Here is a 23404-nt window from a genome sequence, read left to right as displayed (position 1 = left end):
AAAACAGAGGGCTCGGCCTAAGCATGCCAACCCTAAGCATTTGCGTAATTGAATTTGATATGTATTTGAGATGAAGTGTTTACCACTTTTTGGTTTTATATTTGAATTCTGTTAACTAATTGAATTGGTTGAGTTAAGATTGATTATATTTAACTGTTGCTTTATGTGCTTGCTGTTATGGTTTTCTTTCTGGGCGTTGGCTCACAGGTGCTAGATGGTGCAGGTAAAGGCAAAGGGAAGTTGGACCAACCATGAGTTGGAGAGCTCTGGGTGCGAGGTGTACATTTTCAGCTGCTCGTCCGCCACGGCTAAGGGAAAGTACAAGGACAGAGCCTTAAAATTTGTGTTTTTCCATTAGAGTGACTTTTGGTTGTATAAAAGTTTTTGAGAGTTGTAAATTGTCGCTTAAACCCTATTTTTGGGATCGCATGTACCAAACATCTATTTTAATGGAAATTAACCGTTTATGATCAAAATCGTTTAACCCTAACCCGATAGCTAACTTTAGGAACACATTATTGTTCAAACAACTTGATTAGCAAGTCCTGTACTATTTTAAATACACAGTGTAATGGTCTTTGTTATCTAGGGCATTACGACTTGATATCAGAGTGATCTAGGTTTAAGGGTTTCTGAAGAATGGCTGGGCATGTACACTCACCACTAAAGACAAGCTCGACTCAGGGTTTGGTAATTGTATATATGTGACTACGTGCTTCAATGCTTAAATGGAATATAAATGTTTTCATTTGTATGATTAATAGGGAGCATCAGATATTGATTGAGCTTGGCCCTTGACTGCTGTGTGATTATAATGAGGCGTGCTTATCAGAATTGCTGCTGCATGTGAATGAATATTCAAATGCTTGTTTGCATCTTGATTGCATATTACTTGTTGAGTTTTAATGATGGACTATGGAAAGACTGTTAACTTGTCATCATTGCCTAACTGCCAACTCGTTGATTGCAGATAAACTTGGATAACTATGCATCCAAGGTGATCAATACGACTTGCTGGCACAGGGTCCGAGGCTAGAGATGATGACCAAGGCCAGAACCCTCCGCCAGTCCCTGAGAACTGGCAACAGATACTTGCTGATATGCAAGCCCGATTACAGAGTCAAGAATTGCAGATCCGTCTCTTGAGACAACAGGCTCTGTCATGGAGTGCGGCACCTATTGTGATGTTGGTTTTAATAGATCAAATCATAGATTATACGCAGCGGAACAACAATCAAAATTGTTAATTTAACCCCACAAGATTTCTAGATCTACTTCTTTACATACATATATATATATATTGAATCAAAGAGATGAGTAGAAAATTATCTCAAGTCCTTCCTTGCTTCTATCTTTTTGTACGGCAAAAATCCTTGAGATCTCACACCAGGATCTTCCAAAATGTTCTCAACACACAAAGAACGAGTGTGGGCTTGCTATACAAAACAATAGGCAAAATCTATTTATCAGATGTTCTCAACACATGAGATCAGATAAAGTTTGGACCTAAGTTTGTGAAGAATAGTAACCTATGCTTGTAGCACTGTTCTCTTTTTCTCTCAGGGAGATTTCACGATCTACTTTCTATCACTTAAAAGTATCGCTCTAAAAAAACGGATCTCCTATATTTAATATATCCAATATATTAAAAATAAAATATTAGTTATTTAAAACAATTTAAAAATAACTAATCAGTTATCAGATTTTGTTTAAATAATAATATTTTAATCATATTACAATATCTCATTATTTATTTAATATTTAAATAACTAAAATTGTTGATTAAAGAAACTTTTAGAAGCTTCTTGTGCGTGTAGCATAGTGATTGTGCACTGTGCTACACGTGTACCACATGCCTTCCTTGGCATGTGATTTTTTTTTCAAATTTTCTTATTATTTAAATACCATAAATCTCAAAAATAAATTAATTATATTTTTGCTAAATCAAATAATTAATTAATTACACATAATTATACAATAATTATGTTTAATGCATAGAATAATATTTTACTTATCAAATAAGTCATTTTGCCCATTTTTGTATTTATCTTTATCAGTGTTTGTTTGAGCCATTTCGGGGACCATGGACCAATAACATTAAGCTCCAATAAATTGAAACTAAATAATTAAACTCTTTAATTATAATAGTTAATTTATTAATTCTGATATTTCTCCACTATATATTCAGAATTGAACTCTTTATGTTATAGATATACTTTTACAGAAATCATATTTTAAGTTGGCCATTGATATAACCATCTTTCAATGGTTCAACCCTCTAATTAATTAGTTCATAAATTAGAATGGAAGAATTACCATTTTACCTTTCTAATTTACTTCTTATTCCTTAAGTACCATTAATTCACTAGTGAATAATTAATCTATAATCTAATTATAGATTTGAGCTCAAAATCATTCAGTTCCAGAATTAACCCTTAAGGGAACTAATATACGATCTGTTAGGAAAGATTAGCTTATGTATTGTTGATACATGTTCCCAGCCATTCATGATATTAAATCTCCAAAACAAAAGTCATTAGCCTCATTATATGAAGAGACCTTAACGAATGAATCAAAAGATTTAATAAACATGAACATGAGTTCATGAACACTCAGGATTTAGGTTGATCTATAAATGATCATCAGTTATGGTTTTTGGTAAGTATATTTTGATAGCATAGTCCCTTTTTCACTTTCATCCCTTTTCTTCAAAATACTTACAATATTATAAATGGTTTTTAGGAGTGGTCCAAGGTCCCGAATCAGTCCTCATATCCCGATTATTTTGGTAAGGAAAATAGGATAGGATTTATGTGTTAAATGCTTTTATATGTTATCTTATGATTTTATGTTATGCAATATGTTATGTTAAGTATGATTGTAGACTTGGGCATATGACCTATACAACTAACAAACCCCAAAAAGATTATGGGCATATGACTTGCTTAGCTAGCAAGACCCCACTAATCTAATGGGCATATGACTTGTTTAGTTTATGGGACCCCAAGTAATAATGGCCATTATAGTATGTATGTGACATAAGTGTTATAGTATGTTTTATGTGCACTATGAATTTTTATGTATATGGCTATATGTTAGATTTTCCTTGTTGGGCATTAGGCTCAGTCCTTTTATGTTTATATATGCAGGAAAATAGCTATAGTGGCGGGAAAGGTTCAAGGATGCTTGGGGAATGTGTATTGAGGCGGAATGGATTCAAGGAGTCGAGAATTTTGGTTTTGAGGATGTAGTCTTTATTTATGGTTTATGCGTATTTTTCCGCACCTATTTATGTAATCTCTTTTCATTACAATTAAGTTATGTTTGTTTTTAAAACAATGGGATCCCATATCCTGCTTTGAGTTTATGTAAGTTTAACATTTGTTTTTACAAGTTTTAAATAAAGTATGGTTATTTCACTTGTAAGTATCATTCGGGATTAGTGTCTATGCTTAAGTTTTCATCAATGGTCCATAAGTCTAGAGTAGTTGGGTCATTACATATCATAACTGATGATCATTTATAGATCAACCTAAATCCTGTGTGTTCATGAACTCCTGTTCATGTTTATTAAATCTTTTGATTCATTTGTTAAGGTCTCTTCATAGAATGAGGCTAATGACTTTTCTTTTTGAGATTTAATATCATGGATGGCTGGGAACATGTATCAACAATATGGAGTCTAATCTTTCCTAACATATCGTATATTGGTTCCCTTAAGGGTTAATTTTGGAACTGAATGATTTTAAGCTTAAATCTATAATTAGATTATAGATTAATTATTCACTAGTGAATTAATGGTACTTAAGGAATAAGAAGTAAATTAGAAAGGTAAAATGGTAATTCTTCCATTCTAATTTGTGAACTAATTAATTAGAGGGTTGAACTATTGAAAGATGGTTATATCAATGGACAACTTAAAATAAGATTTCTGTAAAAGTATATCTATAACATAAAGAGTTCAATTATGAATTTATAGTGGAGAAATATCATAATTAATAAATTAACTATTATAATTAAAGAGTTTAATTATTTAGTTTTAATTTATTGGAGCTTAATGTTATAGGTCCATGGTCCCCGAAATGGCTCAAACAAACACTGACAAAGATAAATACAAAAATAGGCAAAATGACTTATTTGATAAGTAAATATTTTTCTATGCACTAAACATAATTATTGTATAATTATGTGTAATTAATTAATTGAGGATTAATTAATTATTTGATTTAACAAAAATATAATAAATTTATTTTTTGGATTTTTTGGTATTTAAATAATAATAAAAATTGGGAAAAATCACATCCCTTCCTTGGCATGTGGTACACGTGTAGCACAGTGCACAGTCACTGTGCTACACGCACAAGAAGCTTCTAAAAGTCTCTTTGTTCCACAATTTTAGTTATTTAAATATTAAATAAATAATGAGATATTGTAATATGATTAAAATATTTTTATTTAAACAAAATCTAATAACTGATTAGTTATTTTTAAATTGTTTTAAATAACTAATATTTTATTTTTAATATATTGGATATATTAAAGGCTATTTAGGTTTTTTACCCCTCGAACTATTACATATGCATTATCGTGCCCCCCGAATTTTTCAGGCAGTTAAAAAATCCCCCGGATCTATTCAAAGTCATGTAAATTAGGACTTCCGTCCAATTCCGTTCATTTTTTGTAACGGGAGGATGATGTGGCCTTTTTTTTTACATAATTTGGGATAACACGTGGGATTCTTTTCGGTGAGTCCGACAAAACCCAGGAGCCACTTCCTTTCCAGTACCACAATGGCCCTCTTCTCTTTGGAAAAATTTCCATTAACCTGATATGGTACGGAAACTTCAAGCCATCCCAACGAGCCATTATCTCTAACTTCATTACCTCCCTTACTTCTCCATCTTCTTCCAAACCCAACGCAGATCAACCATCAGTCAACATGTGGTGGAAGACCATCGAAACCTACCAGCGCCTTGCCAACTCCAACTCCAAGAAACCTTCATCCCTCTCCGTCTCATTAGGAGCCAAGTTCATCGACGAGACCTACTCTCTCGGAAAAACGTTGACCAGTAAACACATCATGCGCCTGGCCTCCAAGGGCGGTCAAAAGGACGCCATCAATGTTGTTTTGACTGCTGCTGACGTTGCCGACAACAAATTGAGAGGAAATATAAAGAGCTCCAAGTTCGCTTACATCTGGGTCGAAAAACTCGGAGACCCAGCGCCTAGGTCAATGCGCATGGCCGTTCCACCAGCCCATTTACGGACAACAAGCACAGCCACTGATTGCTCCAAACAATGATGTGGGTCTTAACGGAGTGATCATCAACCTGGCTAGCCTTTTGGCTGGAACCGCAACGAACCCGTTCGGAAATGGGTACTTCCAAGGGCCAAAGGAGGCTCCACTAGAGGCGGGTTCGGCTTGTCCCGGTACTTTTGGGAAGGGGGCCTACCCTGGATACGCCGGTGATCTCTTGGTTGACCCCACGACTTGTGCCAGTTACAATGCTCACGGCGGCAATGGAAGGAAGTACTTGCTTCCAAAAATATATATATGTATATATATAAATTTATATTTAGAGAGGGATTGTTAATTAATTATTTAATTCTTTTTGAACACTTTAGAGTCCCACGTGTCATCCCAAATTATGTAAAAAAAAGGCCACATCATCCTCCCGTTAGAAAAAATGAACAAAATTGGATGGAAGTCCTAATTTACATGACTGTGAATAGACCAGGGGGATGTTTTAACTGCCTGAAAAATTTGGGGGGCACAATAATGCATATGTAATAGTTCAGGGGGTAAAAACCCTAAATAGCCTATATTAAATATAGGAGATCAATTTTTCAGAGCGATACTTTTCAGTGATAGAAAACATATCGTGAAATCTCCCTGAGAGAAATAGAACAGTGATACAAGCATTGGTCACTGTTCTTCACAAACTTAGGTCCAAACTTTATCAGATCTCATGTGTTGAGAATATCTAATAAATAGATTTTGCCTATTGTTTTGTATAGCGAGTCCACACTCGTTCTTTGTGTGTTGCGAACATTTTTGGAAGATCTTGGTGTGAGATCTCAAGGATTTTTGCCGTACAAAAAGATAGCAGCAAGGAAGGACTTGAGGTAATTTTCTATTCATCTCTTTGATTCAATATATATATGTATGTGAAGAAGTAGGTCTAGAAATCTTGTGGGGTTAAATTAACAATTTTGATTATTGTTCCGCTGCGTATTATCTCTAATTTGATCTATAAAAATCAACAATATTTGGGACTGGAATTGTTTCAGAAGACTAGTGATGCTATTGAGAAGATCCGAGCTCGAATGCTCGCTTCGCAGAGTAGCCAGAAAAGCTACGCTGATCCTAAGCGTAGGGACGTGGAGTTCCAGGTGGGGGACCACGTGTTCCTGCGAGTGTCAACAATGCGAGGGGTGAGGAGGTTTGGGAAAAAGGGAAATCTGAGCCCTAGATTCATAGGACCTTTTGAGATTCTGGTGAGGATCGGGCTAGTGGCCTACAGGTTGGCACTACCACCATCGCTATTAGGAGTTCACGACATATTCCACATTCTATGTGTTGAAGTATGAGGATTTGGAATTGCATCCAGATATGTCATATGATGAGCGACTGGTTCAGGTCCTGGACAGGAAAGACAAGGTTCTACGGAACAAGACAATTCCTCTATTCAAAGTGTTATGGAGGAATAGTAAAGTCGAGGAAGTGACCTAGGAGCTTGAGTCAGTTATGCTAGATCTGTATCCTGAGTTGTTCAGGTAAATTTTGAGGATGAAATTCTCAATAGGAGGAAATAGTTGTAACGACCCAAAATTGCTAATAGGGCTTAGTTCCTTGGTTAGCGTGTCAGGAGGGCATAATTGGATATATGTATGTTTAATTGGTTAAATGCGTGACTATGTGGCATGCATTATTAATATGATTATATGAATATACTATATGCATGTTAATGAGTATTAGATATGCATGTGGGCATTTTATGGCTTTTAAGGGCATATTTGTAATTTTGGCCCGTTAAGGGCATAAATGTGATTTTATGTGATATATGGTTGAGACCACATTATTATGTGGATATATTTGCAGGATATGGCTCAAGACGGTCCTAGTGAGCGGATTAGCGAAATCGTCGCAACGGGGTTTAAATACCCAATTCAGGGGAGCCTGGGGGTATTTTTGGGAATTTAGGGAATATTTTGGGATTTATTGAGTAACGAATAAATATTAGGTAATTAATTATATGTGATCGGGTTAATTGGTTAATAGCAAGAATATTTGACGAATTAGCGAGAATCGGGGGAAATGACTGTTTTACCCTTTAGAAGCCTTAGAGTACTAATAGGCTTAGAGGGCAAAATAGTCATTTGTTAGGTTAGGATATACTTAGAAGAATAGGGAATGATCAGGAGCATTAAGGAAACTCTCAGCTCTCTCTCACCCCTCTAACTCATGAGTCTCTCTCTCTCTCTCTGTCTTATGCTTGAGGAAATTCTAGATGAATTGAAGAATTGAACCAGGGAATCTAAGGGATTAAGCTGTGATCATTCAAGTATATTGCTAGGGAAGCTAGGCTGCAATTTGAGTTAAGAAATCAAGTTAGATTCTTTAATTATGTTGAGAATAAGTTAAAGGGTTGAGTTTGCATGAGTGTTAATTTGATAGCTGATTTTGGGTAGGAAATAGAGCAAGAAAATGGTTATAGGTTAGTAGTGATGGCTGGGATATATGGATGGGGATTCTAGGTTAGAATTGGAGTTTGACTGCTAGTTGGGGATGGAAATTTGAGGATAGGTTAATGGAAAAATGCTGAGTATAACTAGTTTTTCTGGGTTTAGGGGCTCAGGTCGCGGCACTGTTCTTCAGGCGCTACAGTCCGCATGAGTTTTTGAGGCTGGGGGGCCTCTATTTGTCAGGCGTGCCGCGACTCAGAGGAGGGCAAGTCGCGGCTCGTGTCCCCCATCAGGGGGGATTGAGCCTCTATCCAATGGGTGGGCTGCAGCCTTCAAGTGCAAGTTGCGGCCCTAAATGGATAATTAAGAGAAAATGGGGTTTAAAGCTCGGGGAGGCTCGGGAATCCATTCCTAAGTGCTCAGAGCGATTTCTACTACTCGGTTTAGTAGAAATCGAGGTCTCAAAGGCTAGCTATTTTTCCTAAATGTTTAGTTAGGTTTTGAAATGATGGTTACCCATTGATACTGTGACTAGGTTTATCGCTGAGGCTCAAGACTGAGGATCGTGCTCGAGACAATTCTGTGTCCTTCGCTCGGGATTCGAGGTAAGAAGACTGAACTCTTGTGGTTGTGAATGGGACTGTGGCTCCCAATAATTGAATACATGTACTTTGTGATTGTATAATTGATACGACATCTGAGAATGAACGACCTAAGGGTGCTGGGGCTGATGATAAGCATACTGAACATAACTTGGCCTAATCGAGCCGGGGTCAGTCAGATAAACAGAGGGCTCGCCCTAAGCATGCCAACCCTAAGCATTTGCGTAATTGACTTTGATATGTATTTGAGAAGAAGTGTTTATCACTGTTTGGTTTTATATTTGAATTCTGTTAGCTGATTGAATTGGTTGAGTTAAGATTGATTATATTTAACTGTTGCTTTATGTGCTCGCTGTTATGGTTTTCTTGCTGGGCCTTGGCTCACGGGTGCTACATGGTGTAGGTAAAGGCAAAGGGAAGTTGGGCCAACCATGAGTTAGAGAGCTCTAGGGGTGAGGTGTACATTGTCAGCTGCTCGTCCACCACGACTGAGGGAAAGTACAGGTACAGAGCCTTAAAATTTGTGATTTTCCATTAGAGTGGCTTTTGGTTGTATAAAACTTTTTGAGAGTTGTAAATTGTCTCTTAAACCCTGTTTTTGGGATCCCATGTACCAAACATCTATTTTAATGGAAATTAACTGGTTATGATCAAAATTGTTTAACCCTAACTCGATAGTTGACTTTAGGAACATATTATTGTTCAAACGACTTGATTAGCAAGTCCTACACTATTTTAAATGCACAGTTTAACGATCTTGGTTATATAGGGCATCACAAATATATATTATTTTTTACATTCTTCCTAGTTGCATTTGTTGCCAAGGATTTGGCCAACGACACTGAGTCATGAAAAATGATAATTGAATAGAGAAGTGAACTAAATAAATAAGAACATTAAAGATTTATAGTGGTTCGACCACATGGATTGGTAATGATCTACATCTACTTAGACACTTTTATTTAATGTATAAATCCCAAAGTCACGATGAGATGCACCAGATTCAACTGTGTTTCATAAGTGTGAGGAAATACAAATTGATAGAGTTTTGTGTATAAACGTGCACATATGTCAGCATGGAAAATAATGATGCACTAAACCCTATATTTATATCCTGGTAAGATTATGTAAATCAGAGTGTGCTGTGGAAGAGTTACAATAAAAAATTAACCAATGTGAGATCCAAGTTCACGTACATACCCATACATTAAATAAAGATTCATGAAAGATAGAATCACACCTATCACAGCCTATTAAGAATCCTCTCTATCTTTTCATAAAATAATAATGATCATCCAATCCAATGAGATAGCTATTGGGGGAGAGTGAGATTACACCACAATATCTAGAATCTACACACAATAATGCTTGACCGAGACCAAAGAAAGATTGAGAATGATGATGCAAACCCTAGTTGTAGAACAATCTTCTTCTTCTTTTATGAACATTCAAAACCCTTGGAGAACCAACACTTCGAACTTTTCCTTGTTCAATTCAAAAAACACAACCAAAGGCTTATACACGATTCATATCATTGTCCTAATTCCCTATTTCCTTGCCACCATTGATGCTTGAGGCCGTTTCTATGAGGAAAATGGAATTGGGATTGAACAAGTCTTAAACTCACAAAGTCAAGCACTTTCTTTATGAGTTTCTTGAAGAATACTAGAGATTCTTGAAAGCTAGAGAGAGATAGAGGGGTTAGAGAGAGATTTGAGAGAGTGATCAAGTCATCCAAAACTCTATTAGGACCCTTTTATAGTGGAGGCACCATCACTAGGTCTAACCAATAAGATTAGAGCTAAAGATCTCATCATTTGGAGCTTAAAACACGTGTCTGTACGGACACGTCAGGTGACACGTTGCCTACTTGTATGAGATAGGCCACCACTAGGGCTTTTGAGCCCTTTTTCATCCAAGCGATGGAACGCCTCCTAAGAGGCATTCCATCGCCTCCCCCTTTGACTTGTGACCCCTCCAACGGGCCTAAAATTGCTCCAAATGCTTCCAAAATTTTCGAGGATCCTTAGATACCTCCATGTATCACTTTGACACAAAAACACAAATTTTAAGTGCCTACAATTGAAACTCAAATTTCACATCTTCATTATGTAAAATTCACCAAGTGTTTTATACCTATGTTGTATAACAAGACTTATGCTTTGTATTTAATCAATCATAACACTCTCCCAATCGGTTAAATACATGCCTCAACCTCTAGCTCAAACAGTTTTTGTGCGTAAAGTAAAGTGTCTTTCGACTTGAACTTTACCTTAGTGAAAATACCACAAAGGCTTATTGAACTCATTGGTAGCTTAAAAGCTTGAACCAAGTATTCCTAATGATAAAATGGGTCACACCTCACACACATCCACTACATCATTTGTTTTCTCACTTTCTCGCTTAGCACTCATATGGCCACGTGCTAATCCCTTCATGAACCTTCCAATAGGAAACTCCAACTCCCATGAGAGATGGCACTGCCTCTAAGTTCACATGGGTGAAGCTCTTATAGCATCTTTGCTACCTTTAGAGATTCTTGTTGCACTCAATTAAACTTCAGTAAAATCCCTAGACTTAACCCTTTCTCGGTAGCAACCAACATGAACAATCTCGGATGGAACTCACAATAAGTCTTAGTGTTAAAACCATTCACTTATCAATGACTTGTCCTTACCCATTGAACTCTTTCCCTTGATGTTCACAAGTTCGAAGTTAAGTTTCCATCATTGGTTAATCTATTGTTCTAGGATTTTTAGTCTCATCCCTTTCGAAGTGGAACTTACTAACCTCTTCACAAGAGGTTTTGCAAATGGATCCTCTAAGTTCACACTTGTCTTAACATATAAGATCGATATGACTCCATCTTGAATCAATTGTCTCACATATTTATGTCTTAGACTAATATGTCTAGACTTTCAATTATACACACTATTATATGCTTTAGCAAGTGTTGATTGACTATCACATTGTATTGAAATTATTGATATCATATACGTGGTAAAAGGGATATCCAACATGAGATCTCTAAGAGAGGTGGCCTCTTTGTCGGTTTCCATTAGAGCTACAAACTCTGCTTCCATGTTGAGCGTGGTATACAAGTTTTCTTCTTGGAGCCTCATAATATTGCACCTTGTTCTCCGTGTTTTCACCATCAGACACGTTGCAGTTAGGAGTAATTAATGACAAGACAAGTCATGAGGTTCTCGGAGTGTGAACTCTTCCAGGAAACCCAAACCAACCAAGTTGTGGATGTGTCCAGGTGAGGCCATGTCCCGAACACGCCCTGAGCCAATCTCCAAGTCATAGATGTCTCCAACTGAGGCCACTCCCCTAGGTCAGTCCTCGAGGCTATGATGTCTTCATATGAGACCACGTCCTGAGAAGCTATCTTGATTCGCCCATCTCCCAGATCTAAGATTCTGGTCCTCGGACCTAGAGTAGTTGCCAGGTGTCAGTCACTGTAGGTATGGGCCACCAGAAGATCATCTGACAACTTTTGGTGAGCCTTGATTAGTGGTGTCGAGTTCATACCCACGACAAATGACATTTCCCATAACGTCGCACCTTGACAATCAGAGACATGTTCCCCATAAAGTTGGTATTCAGCATTCTGCAATGGGCCACGTGCAATCCGCCTGGGCCATAGTCTTTTTTTAGTGCAACCCTTTTTGTATTAATTGAAGATTAATACCCTAAAATTGGGGAATTATGTATTAATGATAGATGATTAATAGTAATGAAGCCAACCTCTATAAATAGTGTTGGGGTTTCTCCTTGTAGAGGGTTCGAATTTTTAGAGAGAAAAACTCTTTGACTAAGTGCAATATCTACGCTGCTTAAGAACCACCATTGAAGCTTGCTCAAATAAGCTTTAAGCTCACGAAATACTAGAGACTCGTGGAAAATGACTCTTTTATATCCTAAACCACGTAAAATCCTTGTGTTCTGTTCCATTATTTTCTTTAAACTCTCGGATTTAGTTGATAGCGGAAAAGGAAGTCAACACACCTCCTCAAAGAGTAAACACCCAACGATAGTGGAGAGATTATCTCTCACTCCCGATATCCAACTAGCGTCAAAATATCCTTCAAGTATCCTTGAAACTTTGTATAGTGAAGGCTATATTCTTTGGTACTCTTGAAGTTAACAAGAATTCTCTCAATGGCTTTCCAATGCTTGATACTTGGATTGCTAGCAAACATACAAAGTTTACTAACCACATATAGGCAACGTAGGCTACATGTTGGCACCCAAGTGGTGTAGAATCGCTTGATGCTTAGCCTACATGTAGGTAACGTATCGCCTGGCAGGCGATACATCGCATGCATGCAGGTGACGCATCGCCTAGTGGAGTCCGTACAAGTTACGTAAATTTCTCTAAATGACGTGTTTTACAAGTCTAATCCTATTTGTTAGACTTAATGATGATGCTTACTCTATATAAGGGTAAAAATAGAGTTTTGTAAGAGTTGATCACTCTCTCAAATCTCTCTCTAGCCTCTCTCTCTCCATCTCCAAGAATCTCAAGTTTTCTCCAAGAACTCATAAATAAAGTAATTGACTTTGTGAGTTTAAGGCTTGTTCAATATCAATCATCATTTCCTCCTAGAAAATGCCTCAAGCATCCATGGTGTCTAGGAAATAGAGTATTAGGATAGTGTTACGAAAAGTGTATAAGCCATAGATTTGTGGTTTTGCTTTGTTCTATGGATTTGCTCAAAGTGGTGGTTCTACAAGGGTGTTGAAGGTTCATCAAGGTTTAAAAAGATCATTCACCAACTTGGGTTTGCATAATCTTTATCAATATTTATTTAGTCTCTCTCAATCCATTTTTTGTGTAGATTTTAAATTTTGAGGCGGTGTTATCTCACTCTCCTCCAACAATAGTCATCACAAGTCTTAGAGTATAAGCACTTGTCTGGAATGTTGTGTCTAAATACATTTGAAACAATGACTTTATCAAACTTCTCATGCCATTATTTTGGAGCTTGTTTCAAATCATATAATGATATGGCAAGTCTACACACTTTATGTTCATTCCTTGAAGAACAAAACCCTTTGGTTGTTCCATGTAGACCTCCTCCTCGAGATCCCCATTTAGGAATGTTGTTTTGACATCCATTTGGTGAACATAAAGGATATATATAGATGATAAGATAAATAGCAATCTTATAGAAGTAGTTCTTGCTACTAGTGCTGTGTCAAAGTACTTTATTCCCTTCTTTTGTTTGAATCATTTGGCTACTAGCCTAGCCTTAAGGGTTTGTATGGTGCCATCGGTATGGTATTTCATTCAAAATACCCATTTACTCCCAATTGATTCATATCCCTTTGGAAGGTCAACCAATTCCCAAGTGTGGTTAGACATAATTGAATATATTTCATTATTAATTGCCTCCTTCCAGAAAGAGGAGTACCTTGAAGACATTGCTTCTTTATAAGTTTTGGGATTATCCTATATTTTATGTTCTATTGGAAATTTCCAAGGGACTTCCTCATTATTACCTCCAACATTGTATAATGTCTCAATTTGAGAACACTTCTCACTTGATCCCAAGTCTTTGAGCCTTTGGCTCCTTCTAGGAAATTGAGTTTGCTCGCCAACCATTTAAGGAGTCTCCTCTTAAGGCTATCTAATTTGAGTTGGTTCTATTAACTTGTTGTCATCACATGACATTTTCTCGAAGAACTTAATCTCTCTTGATCCAATTATCACATTAAAATCCAAGTCTAATAATCTATAAGCTTTGTTATTTTGGGCATAACCCACAAATGCACATCTTACAACCCTTGGACCGAACTCGATCCTTTTGCGATTGGTGTTCCGAGGGTAGTCTTGGTAGATCCTCGGGAAACACTTCTGAGAATTCACAAACTATGTGAACATTTTCTTGCTTCAATTCTGTTTCTCTAGACTTATCAAAAACACTTGCTAAGTATGCTGAAGATCCATGTTGCATCATATTACGAGCTTTCAATGCCAAAATGATAGGTATTTGAAATCCCATCAGTTCTTCCTTAAAAGAAAAGGATTCACCTTCATTTGGTTTAAAAACTACTGTCTTCCTTCTACATTCTATAGTTGCACCGATTTTAGTTAAGTCCATGCCAAGAATCACATCATAGTCTGGTATATCTATTTCTATAAGGTTTACTTGACACTCCCCGCCCTCAATTACTATAGAAACTAATTGTAACTACCTAAATGACAACATAACCTCACATAATGGTAACATTGTGCTAAAATTGTTCCCAAACAGTTTACAAGGAAAATCCAATTTATCAATTATTTTCAAAGCGACATAAGAATGAGTATCTCTAGAATCAATAAGGACTCTACACATCCCACCAGAAATAGAAATTTGAGTTGTGACAACCGTGTTACTGCTGACTGCCTCTCCTTGCATCAATGTAAAGACTCTAGCTGGAACTAGATTACCATTGATTCCTTGTTGAACTCCTACCCTCCACTATTGGCAATCTTTCTTCAGGTGACCTCCTTGACCACACTTGAAGCACTTGTTTGAGCCTGCTTGACATTCTCCTGTATGCTTGCCAAACCACTTGGGGCAATTGGGGAACACGTACCTGCGATTCTGGTGGTTGTTGTTGTGGTTTTTTTTTATTACTAATGGGTGTTGTGACCTTGGGCCTTTTGTCAGTGCCACTATTTAGACCCTCTTGGGCCTTCCTATTATTACTCTCTTGCAAGGCTTTATTCTTATTAGCCTCTCTCCTTGTTGCACCGTCCTTCCATATTCAGTCCTCCATAAACTCAGTGTCTAAAGCTTTGTCCAGAATTTCAGCATAGCTAACTAGCTCCATACTAGTCATCTTTACATCCCTATCAATCGTAGAATTTAGTCCCCTTATAAACCCTTGAACTCTCATGACCTTTGTTGGGACTATTACAGGTGCAAACCTTGCCGGTCTATCAAGTTTTTGTCAATGTCACAAACTCATCAACTCTTGTTGCTAGCATTGCAATCCCGTAGAACATTTTTGCAAAAGATTTGTGCAAAGTCAGGCTAGGTCATGGTGTTCAATGTTCATGTCTGCTTAACCACGTCCCACAAAATTCTAGGATCCATCTTTAGGAGGTGAGCAGTATAAGAGACCCTCTGTTGGTCATTAAGCTCTATCCGCTCAAAGATGGCCTCAATTGACCTTACCTAATCCTTAACTATCATAGCGTTTGGCTTCCCTTCAATGTTCGGAGGGGATTGCTACCTAAACAGTTCATACATGTGTTTGAACCCATAACCAATTCATGCTTGTGGATAAACTGGTGGCGCTTGTGGTTTGTAAGGCTCCTGTTATGTTGGGGGCACTTGTTGTCCTTGAGGCATTTGCTGTGTTGGTGGTTCAAGTTTTGCTGGTGGTACTTGTTGGGCTTGGGCCAGCTCCTCTTCCCTTTGTCTCAATTGGTCTCTCAATCATGCCACTTCTACAGCCAAATCGAAATCTGGTAAAGCTGGTTGTACCAAAAGTACTTGTATTTCAATGATTTCTTTAGCATTTGGGTTGGCAGGCGCGACTCTACCACGGCCTCTTCCTCTTTCTCTACCAGCCCTTGCGCCTCTCCCCCGTATAGCTCCTCCAGGAGACATAGTGAAGTTTTAAGGAACAAAAGAAACCAACCTAAGAGAAAGAATTTGCATATATTCTTAATTGATATCGCCACGATTTTAATATGCATAGTTATTGTCATTAACACACATTTAGAATTTGCAAAAAAATATATATTATGAAAATAATTACGGCCTTAAAATGTTTTAAAATATCTCAAAATCCAGCTTATAATAGTAATAAACATAACAATCCCATTTATTCAATAAAAAGTGTAGGGATTTAATGAGGACTAAATCCTAATCCTCCATTGTCGGCTCGTCTCTAGAGTCGTAGTTCAGCATCTCTTCCGTGATATGGAAGTAGTCCGGGGTGTGGGCCCTCTTCATGTCCCTACTACAAATTACGTGCCATCTCTCCCATGAGATTTGTTACTAGTTCGTTTCGTTCCACCAAATTACCTTCCTTGTTAGACATTAAGACTAATTCCATACAAAGAAACTCGTACAGATCTAAGAATTTATGTATGAAGAACCTGAACCTGCTAGCCTCCACGATGCCATTGCAAAGCACCTGTCCCACATCACTGTCAAGTTGAAAAAGGCCCCGGGAAACATGGTTGACGCTGCCCTTAATACCCGGTACATCTCGATTGACCAAATAAGTGCTCTGCTTTTGTTAACCATCCACTCGATGTGCTCACATGCAGCAGAAGTCTTTCGGAGGACTGAAATCCTTTGGTCTTTGTCATTTATCTAGTCTATACGAATCCTTTAGCTCCCACGAATCCCTTCGAGAAGTTTCTTTCTAGATGTTCTAATTACTTGAGGCATAGCACTATGTTGTCGCAATAGAGCAAATAAATGCCGTCTCATTAGATGAAACACACAGTTTTCATTAATGAAAATAGCCTATAGTAACGACATGTCGTTGCAATAGAGAGTTTCCAAAATTTAATTTTCAGTGCTAAATTTTTTGGGGAAAAAGTTTCCCACTATTTTTTTCAGACATCTACAGCGACGAAAAATGTCGTCACTATAGCTTATTTGAGAAAAAATAAAATTAATAATAAATAATAAATAATTTTTGCGTTGTATATTCCCTCCAAAAAATTTAGAGACCTATAGCGACGACATATTGTCGGTATAGGGCAAGGTATTGTGAAGCGAAAGTGACGACATTTATTGCGATGATATGTCCTCCCTATCGATCTTTAATAAAAAATAAAAAAATCCAAAATTCGTGGTTTTATGTGTTCTATTGCGACGACAATGATGTCGTCACAATAGAAGTCGTCGCTATAGGGTCAATTTCTTTTAGTGAGTAAAAGGTCTGCAACCATAGTACTAAAACTTAAAAGAATGTAAAGGAAAGAAAACAAGTAGGAGATATACTTACGACACATTGAGATGAGACTTTCCTAGTTTTAGTATGTATGAAATGGGTTTCCTTGAAAATGAACGACCTGGCCCTGATACCATTTGTAAATGCCCTATCTTGTCTAACTTTTTAAAAATACCATTTTGATAATTATTAAGGAAAAATGCCAATAATAGTTCAAAAGTTCAGTGGGACCTTATTAAAATGATGCAATATGGGCCCATGTATTAAAAAAAAATTAAATGTCTTTATGAAGTTTTTAGAAAATAAAAACAATCCCACTGAATTTTAAAATAAAACAAACTAGAAAAATCATTATTCTATGGCATTTCTAGATCGTTCCCATCCACTGGCTTCCCGCAAAATACATAATTATGACCATGGAAACTCCCAGCTCACCATGCGTGTAAAATAGGAACCTAATGCCTACCTGAAAGGGGAAAGTATGGGGATGGGCTAAAAGTCAATTAAGGACGTACAAACAATAGGAAATAAGAAACTCCTACGTTGTGTCGCGTACATAACACTAATAACGCTATTTTCTATGTTGTTTCGCATACATAACGCTAACAATGTTGTTTCTCTTTGATTCAATCATACAACAGATCAAACATAATACTCATAATAGCTTACCACATAAGGTACATGTTTTACTTTCAAACATTCAGAACAATACTGATAGATGTCTAGCTAACTTCCTTACCTCAAGCCCAAGCAATAACAAGAGTGGGACAACTTCACAACGAGCCTGGAATAATAATAATAAAAAAGCTTGTCTTAATATCATGTAAAACACATATGAACATGTCAAAACATATCTCACCTATGTATGGGCCATGCACACGTGACACCTATCTTAACACAAGTTGCACCACTTTCTAATTTCTAGCATAATTCATACCCAAATCATGCTTGCAAGCCTCACATAAAATCATAGAAAATAATGTCATTAGACATAACAATCTTAAAGGTCTTCAAATAATGACCTTAAACTTACTCAATTAATATATAATTATGTGTATAAATGTATTTGCATGTAACATGCATATGTGAGACCATTCTTGAAAACTAAATCAAAGTTAAAATATTCATACACTTTATTTCTTTACAATTTTACAAAAATTCAGCGAGCATTCACTGTTAGAGATATATATATTGCCTCAATGGAAAATGTCAGACTCTTACAACATTAAGCAAAAGAATACAATATACAAAGTGATTGATTAAATAAATTACAACTCTATTGCAAAAAAAAAAAAATACATGTAATTGTAGAAAAATTAGATAAAGAGAATAATAAAAAATACAACTCTAGGCAATAGATACAAATAAATTAGAAGTAGTAGATGAAATATGAAGAAGAAATTACAACTCTAAAAACAAAAGATACAAGAAAAAGTGTAAATATAAAATAAGAGAAGGAGATGAAAAACAATATTATAAAAAGGGAAGAACAAGAACAATAAACAAATACTCTCACTCACACAACCAAAGTAAAGAGCATTGGGGATCACCAACTTGAACAATGTTTACAACCTTTGTCCAAAAGCTTATTTCCCCTATCTCAAGCACTAAGGGAACTCTCACAATTGAAAATAGCTCTCTAGAATAATCAAGCCTCTAGGTGATTTTCTAGCCAAGTGCTCTAGTGGATAGAAAATGGCGTGTCTTACAAGTGAGAAATAGACTCCTATTTATAAAGTTTTGAGACACCCTTTGAATTTTAAATTCCACCAACCCCCATGGTTGTTACCAATGTTTAATTGGATGTTTATGGAATTAAAAATGAGTGTTGGGTGTTACATGAGTTGTTAGAACCGTTCAAAGTGGAAAAGGAAAAATTGTTTTGGTTGTCAACCTCACTGGCCGCGACCAGAGCTATTCCTGGCGGCAGCTGTGAGCCTATGTTCCCCATGCCGCGGCCAGGAACACTTGTGGCCAAGGCCACAACCCATTTTCAACACATTATTTTGTGCAATTTTCCAAACGGTTCTATACTCTTTCCACATGACTTTGTAACCTCCAAACATATTATGGGGGTTAAAATCATGTCTCCAACATCCATATCACTCATGGCTTTGACAAATTCAAATCAAAATGTGTAACATCAAATCTACACATTATTAGGTAATATTTGGGGGTTACAAACTTATAACTGAATTTGTAACTCCAAATATGTTAAATATTTGAATATTCACATATATCCAAATATTGTAACTCTCTTTTATATATTACAATATGTGACACTCATTGTCACATTATTTAATATAAATATCATAATATAAAATAATATAACATTCCTAGCATGCTTGCTACCATTTTTTCATCTTAAAAACCATTACAAAAATATGCATTAAGATTTAATTCCAAAATCCAATTGAAACTCACAAACTACTCATGGCCTAAATAAACAATAGGCAAGGATACCAACATTAATCCAACATAGGCATAAACTTGTTTGATAATTATATATCATTTTAGAAACCATATTTCAAAATAATTAATCAACTTTCAATCATGCTTCCAATTTCAAATATAATATGCATTTTTTTCCAATTTCAAAATAATCAATAAACTTTAACCATATTGCATTTTTTCTAAATTAAAAATAAAATGTTAGTTATTTTAATTCTATTTCTAGAACACCTAATCACATAAAATCATGGCATCTTCAATAATTCATAACTTGTAAAAAAAATTCATAGTTTATAACTATACTGTCTTCATGGCACAAAATCACTCTTAGACACACATGCATGCTATTCTCATCAATCTTAAAACAAAAATCAGCATGTAACTCATTTGTATACTTTATAATATTTTTAAGCATACAAATTCACATAAAATCATATATTTTTATTAATAGAATGAGAGAATAAAATATATAAAATTAATATTTTCATCTTTGGCATCTATCGTGAATTTATGCCATGAAACTCACTCTTATTTTTACTCATGCTTGCTAATTAAACTTACTGTAAAATCCTTTTTTGGCTAAACTTTAATTTAGACAAAATATTTTTTGTTTAAAGAAAAATCAGTAGCATATCTCCATATTGATTTTCGGTTTTATTGGCAATATTTTCAGCTGGTTTTGTAATGTGAAAAGATCTTTAAGTGTGAATATATTTGTTGTCTTATTTATCTCAAATAATCAATTTTTTGTAAAAATATATTGTGCAAATATCTTGAGATTATTTTCAGGGATTATATGAGATTATGTCTATTCTGGAAATAAAGAAGGTGTCGAAAATGAACATGGTCAAAAGAAATGAGCATGTTCGTTCTGCCAGATAAAACTGATTACGTTGCTGACTCATCAGTTTCCTTTTCTGTCGACACAGAATCCATCTGGCTGGCTGTTTTCCTAAATCAAAGGAATTCGCAAATTGATTTTAAAGATACCAGAATATGATGGCCTTGGACGATTTCCCTGCCTATAAATACCTTGCCAAGGCCTTTGGAATTCTCACCTCTTCCATTTTGAATATTTGTAAATGTTATATTATTTTGAAGAGTGTGTTTATTTGTAGAGATTAAGTTTGTTCACCTTAATCTTTGTGAGAGTGCTAAGTGTACTTGTGGATATCTATCTAGTCCATTGTAATCAGATAGTGTCTATTGTGAACGTGTTCATAAGGATCTTCGGGAGATGATTCTATCTAAGTCTCACTTCGGGAGGAAGTGTGCACTCGCTGTTCTTTGAAGGGAGTTCAAGAGAATCAACGTTTCATCAAACCAGATTCGTAGAGAAGAGTACAACAAGATTGTGGCAATAGTTTAAGAGGGAGTCTTATATTGTTTAAGTCAATGCTTTTGTACACTTTGTTTCTTTACTAATTGGCTTATTCTCTAGGCGTGGCCCTAAGGAGTAGGATATCCGAAATGGTTTCTGAACCTTGTAAAAATTCGCTGTGTTCTTTAATTTTTGCGCTGTCTATTTTTTGTTTTCAGTTCTGTCGTGACAAGTTCGGATTCTATCTCGACAGAACCATTTTCTGTGTAAACAACTAATTACCATTCCGCATTTTGATTAACTCATTGTTTAATTAATCTGGTAATTACTAAAAATGGAATTTCACTTACTGACAATAAAATTCAGCAAGCATATAAAATCATCAAAATATCATAAAACACTACTTATTAATAATCTAACAATACATGAGTAGCTCTAACATGCTTCCTAGCATCTTATGCAAGACCCTAATATCCTTTAATCTCATTTACACATTTACAACAACATCACCCTACACATAATAGCGTAGGCCGAAACATGTATGATCAAATAATAAAATATACCACAAACTTAACATGCTTTTTACTCAATATATTAAGAGAAAAATTAATAAAAAAAATCAAACACTTAGAACTTTTTAATTCCCTTGGCCGAATTCTACATATATTATATTAATAAAATAAATCATAAAATTTATCATGCATTTTATTCAGCACATCAAAAGAGAAAGAAAAAAAATACCAATTAGAAATCATTTCCCTCTAGTTGGCATAAACCCTAGGCATAGAAACCACCCTCAATTTTCAACAAAATTTCTAGATTCAAACCTAACATGCTTCTAATACCCAAACTTGCATCAAATCATACATACAATCGTAGCATAAGAATAATAGATGGATTAACACAAGACTATTTCATGCTCACTATAATCACCAATACCCAATGATACCAAAAGCATATATTTATCAAACTTTTTTTTTCTTTCAAAAATACATTGGATATAACCGCAACAAATCAAACATGCTTTTCTATGAAACTACCAATCACGAAATGAAACAAAATCACAAAATCAAGAAGAAAAAAAAGGACCAGCACTAGAATTTTGATTACCTCCTTTATAGTGTTGCACAACACTAGAAATAGTTTAAATCCTTGTTACCACAAAGCCTAGGTTCAATCAAAACCCAAAAATACTATGTCTTAGATTCATGAAGAGAAGAATAGATTAAGAATTCAAAATATAAAGAGCACTTTACCTTCTTTTCTTCATTCCTCCCATAGGCTTCGAAATCCTCCTTTCTTTTACACTTTTCTCTCTTTCTCACGAGCTCTTTCTCTCTAGATGATTCAGTAGCCACACTATGAGCTCCCAAGCTTTCTATTTTTCTATATTAGGGCCTTAGTGACCGAAACCCTATGCTCCAATTGAAAAGGGAAACTTTCCCAATTTAATTGTCATTATTCTTATTTTCCAATTGAAAGAAAATAAATAAAGATAAAGGAAAAAATGCCAACCAAAGTCAAATAGGGAAAACATTCCCTTGGTCTTCCCTTATTCTACCCACACGCCTACTCTCTCTCTTGTTTCCTTTTTCCTCAATGTGAACTCTTCCTTTCTAGAATCCTTTCTTGATTGATAGAATTCTATTATTAGGGAAACGCCCACATTCCCTTAATATAGTCTAGATTCAAGTCTAACCACTTGCATGCTTATCATAACTTGCTATGCACTTGCACACACACAACTATGCATGTTCACTTACTTGTCATGCACCCACACACACACAATCAAACACACTTGCACTCAAGCACAAATAATAAAAATAATTAAATCAAACAATTATTCAACTTAACATTTAATAAAAAAAATAAAAGAATTAATCAAACAATAAAATAAAATAAAATTTGTGTGGTACATGTCATGCTTTGTCACAAGTACAATGGCTAAAATGCCAGATGTCACGCTACCATCGGTCCACCTCATATTTTTTTTAAAAAAAAAGCTAATTTATTTATTTTGAAATAATAAAAAATAATTAAAATTTTATTATAACTTAATCAATATATAATTAAATTAAAACTTTAACTAAATTAATTAATAAAAAATTAATTACACTAAATTAAATTTTATATGTTAAGTTTAGACATGATTTTAATTAACTCGACTAATTTTCATGTTCTGATTCCAACCATATATATATCAGATAACATTCTCTATAATTAATCAATAATTTTAATTAACAACAAATTAATTAATTTTTAAAAATTAATCTTTTTGTTTACCCTATGGCTTGGTGGCGATGGAGAAAGAAAAGAAAAATAGGATCATTCAAAAATCTCACTGAACAAACATGAATACAGAATGTGACAAAAACACAAAAATATTTCAACACCAAAATCAAATCCACAATCTTCAGAACACAATATT

General features: G+C 35.5%; 1 pseudogene; it reads left to right on the top strand.

Annotated features, from left to right (window-relative positions):
- Positions 1-8591, top strand: part of LOC133785072 (protein PHOSPHATE-INDUCED 1-like) — a 35302-nt pseudogene extending 26711 nt beyond the window's left edge.
- Positions 8592-23404: the final 14813 nt, after the last annotated feature.

The sequence above is a fragment of the Humulus lupulus genome, chromosome 6, assembly GCF_963169125.1.
Source record: "Humulus lupulus chromosome 6, drHumLupu1.1, whole genome shotgun sequence".
NCBI lineage: Eukaryota > Viridiplantae > Streptophyta > Magnoliopsida > Rosales > Cannabaceae > Humulus > Humulus lupulus.
The sequence above is the reverse complement of the archived record's forward strand: the minus strand, read 5'-3'. Positions and strand labels throughout refer to the sequence as shown.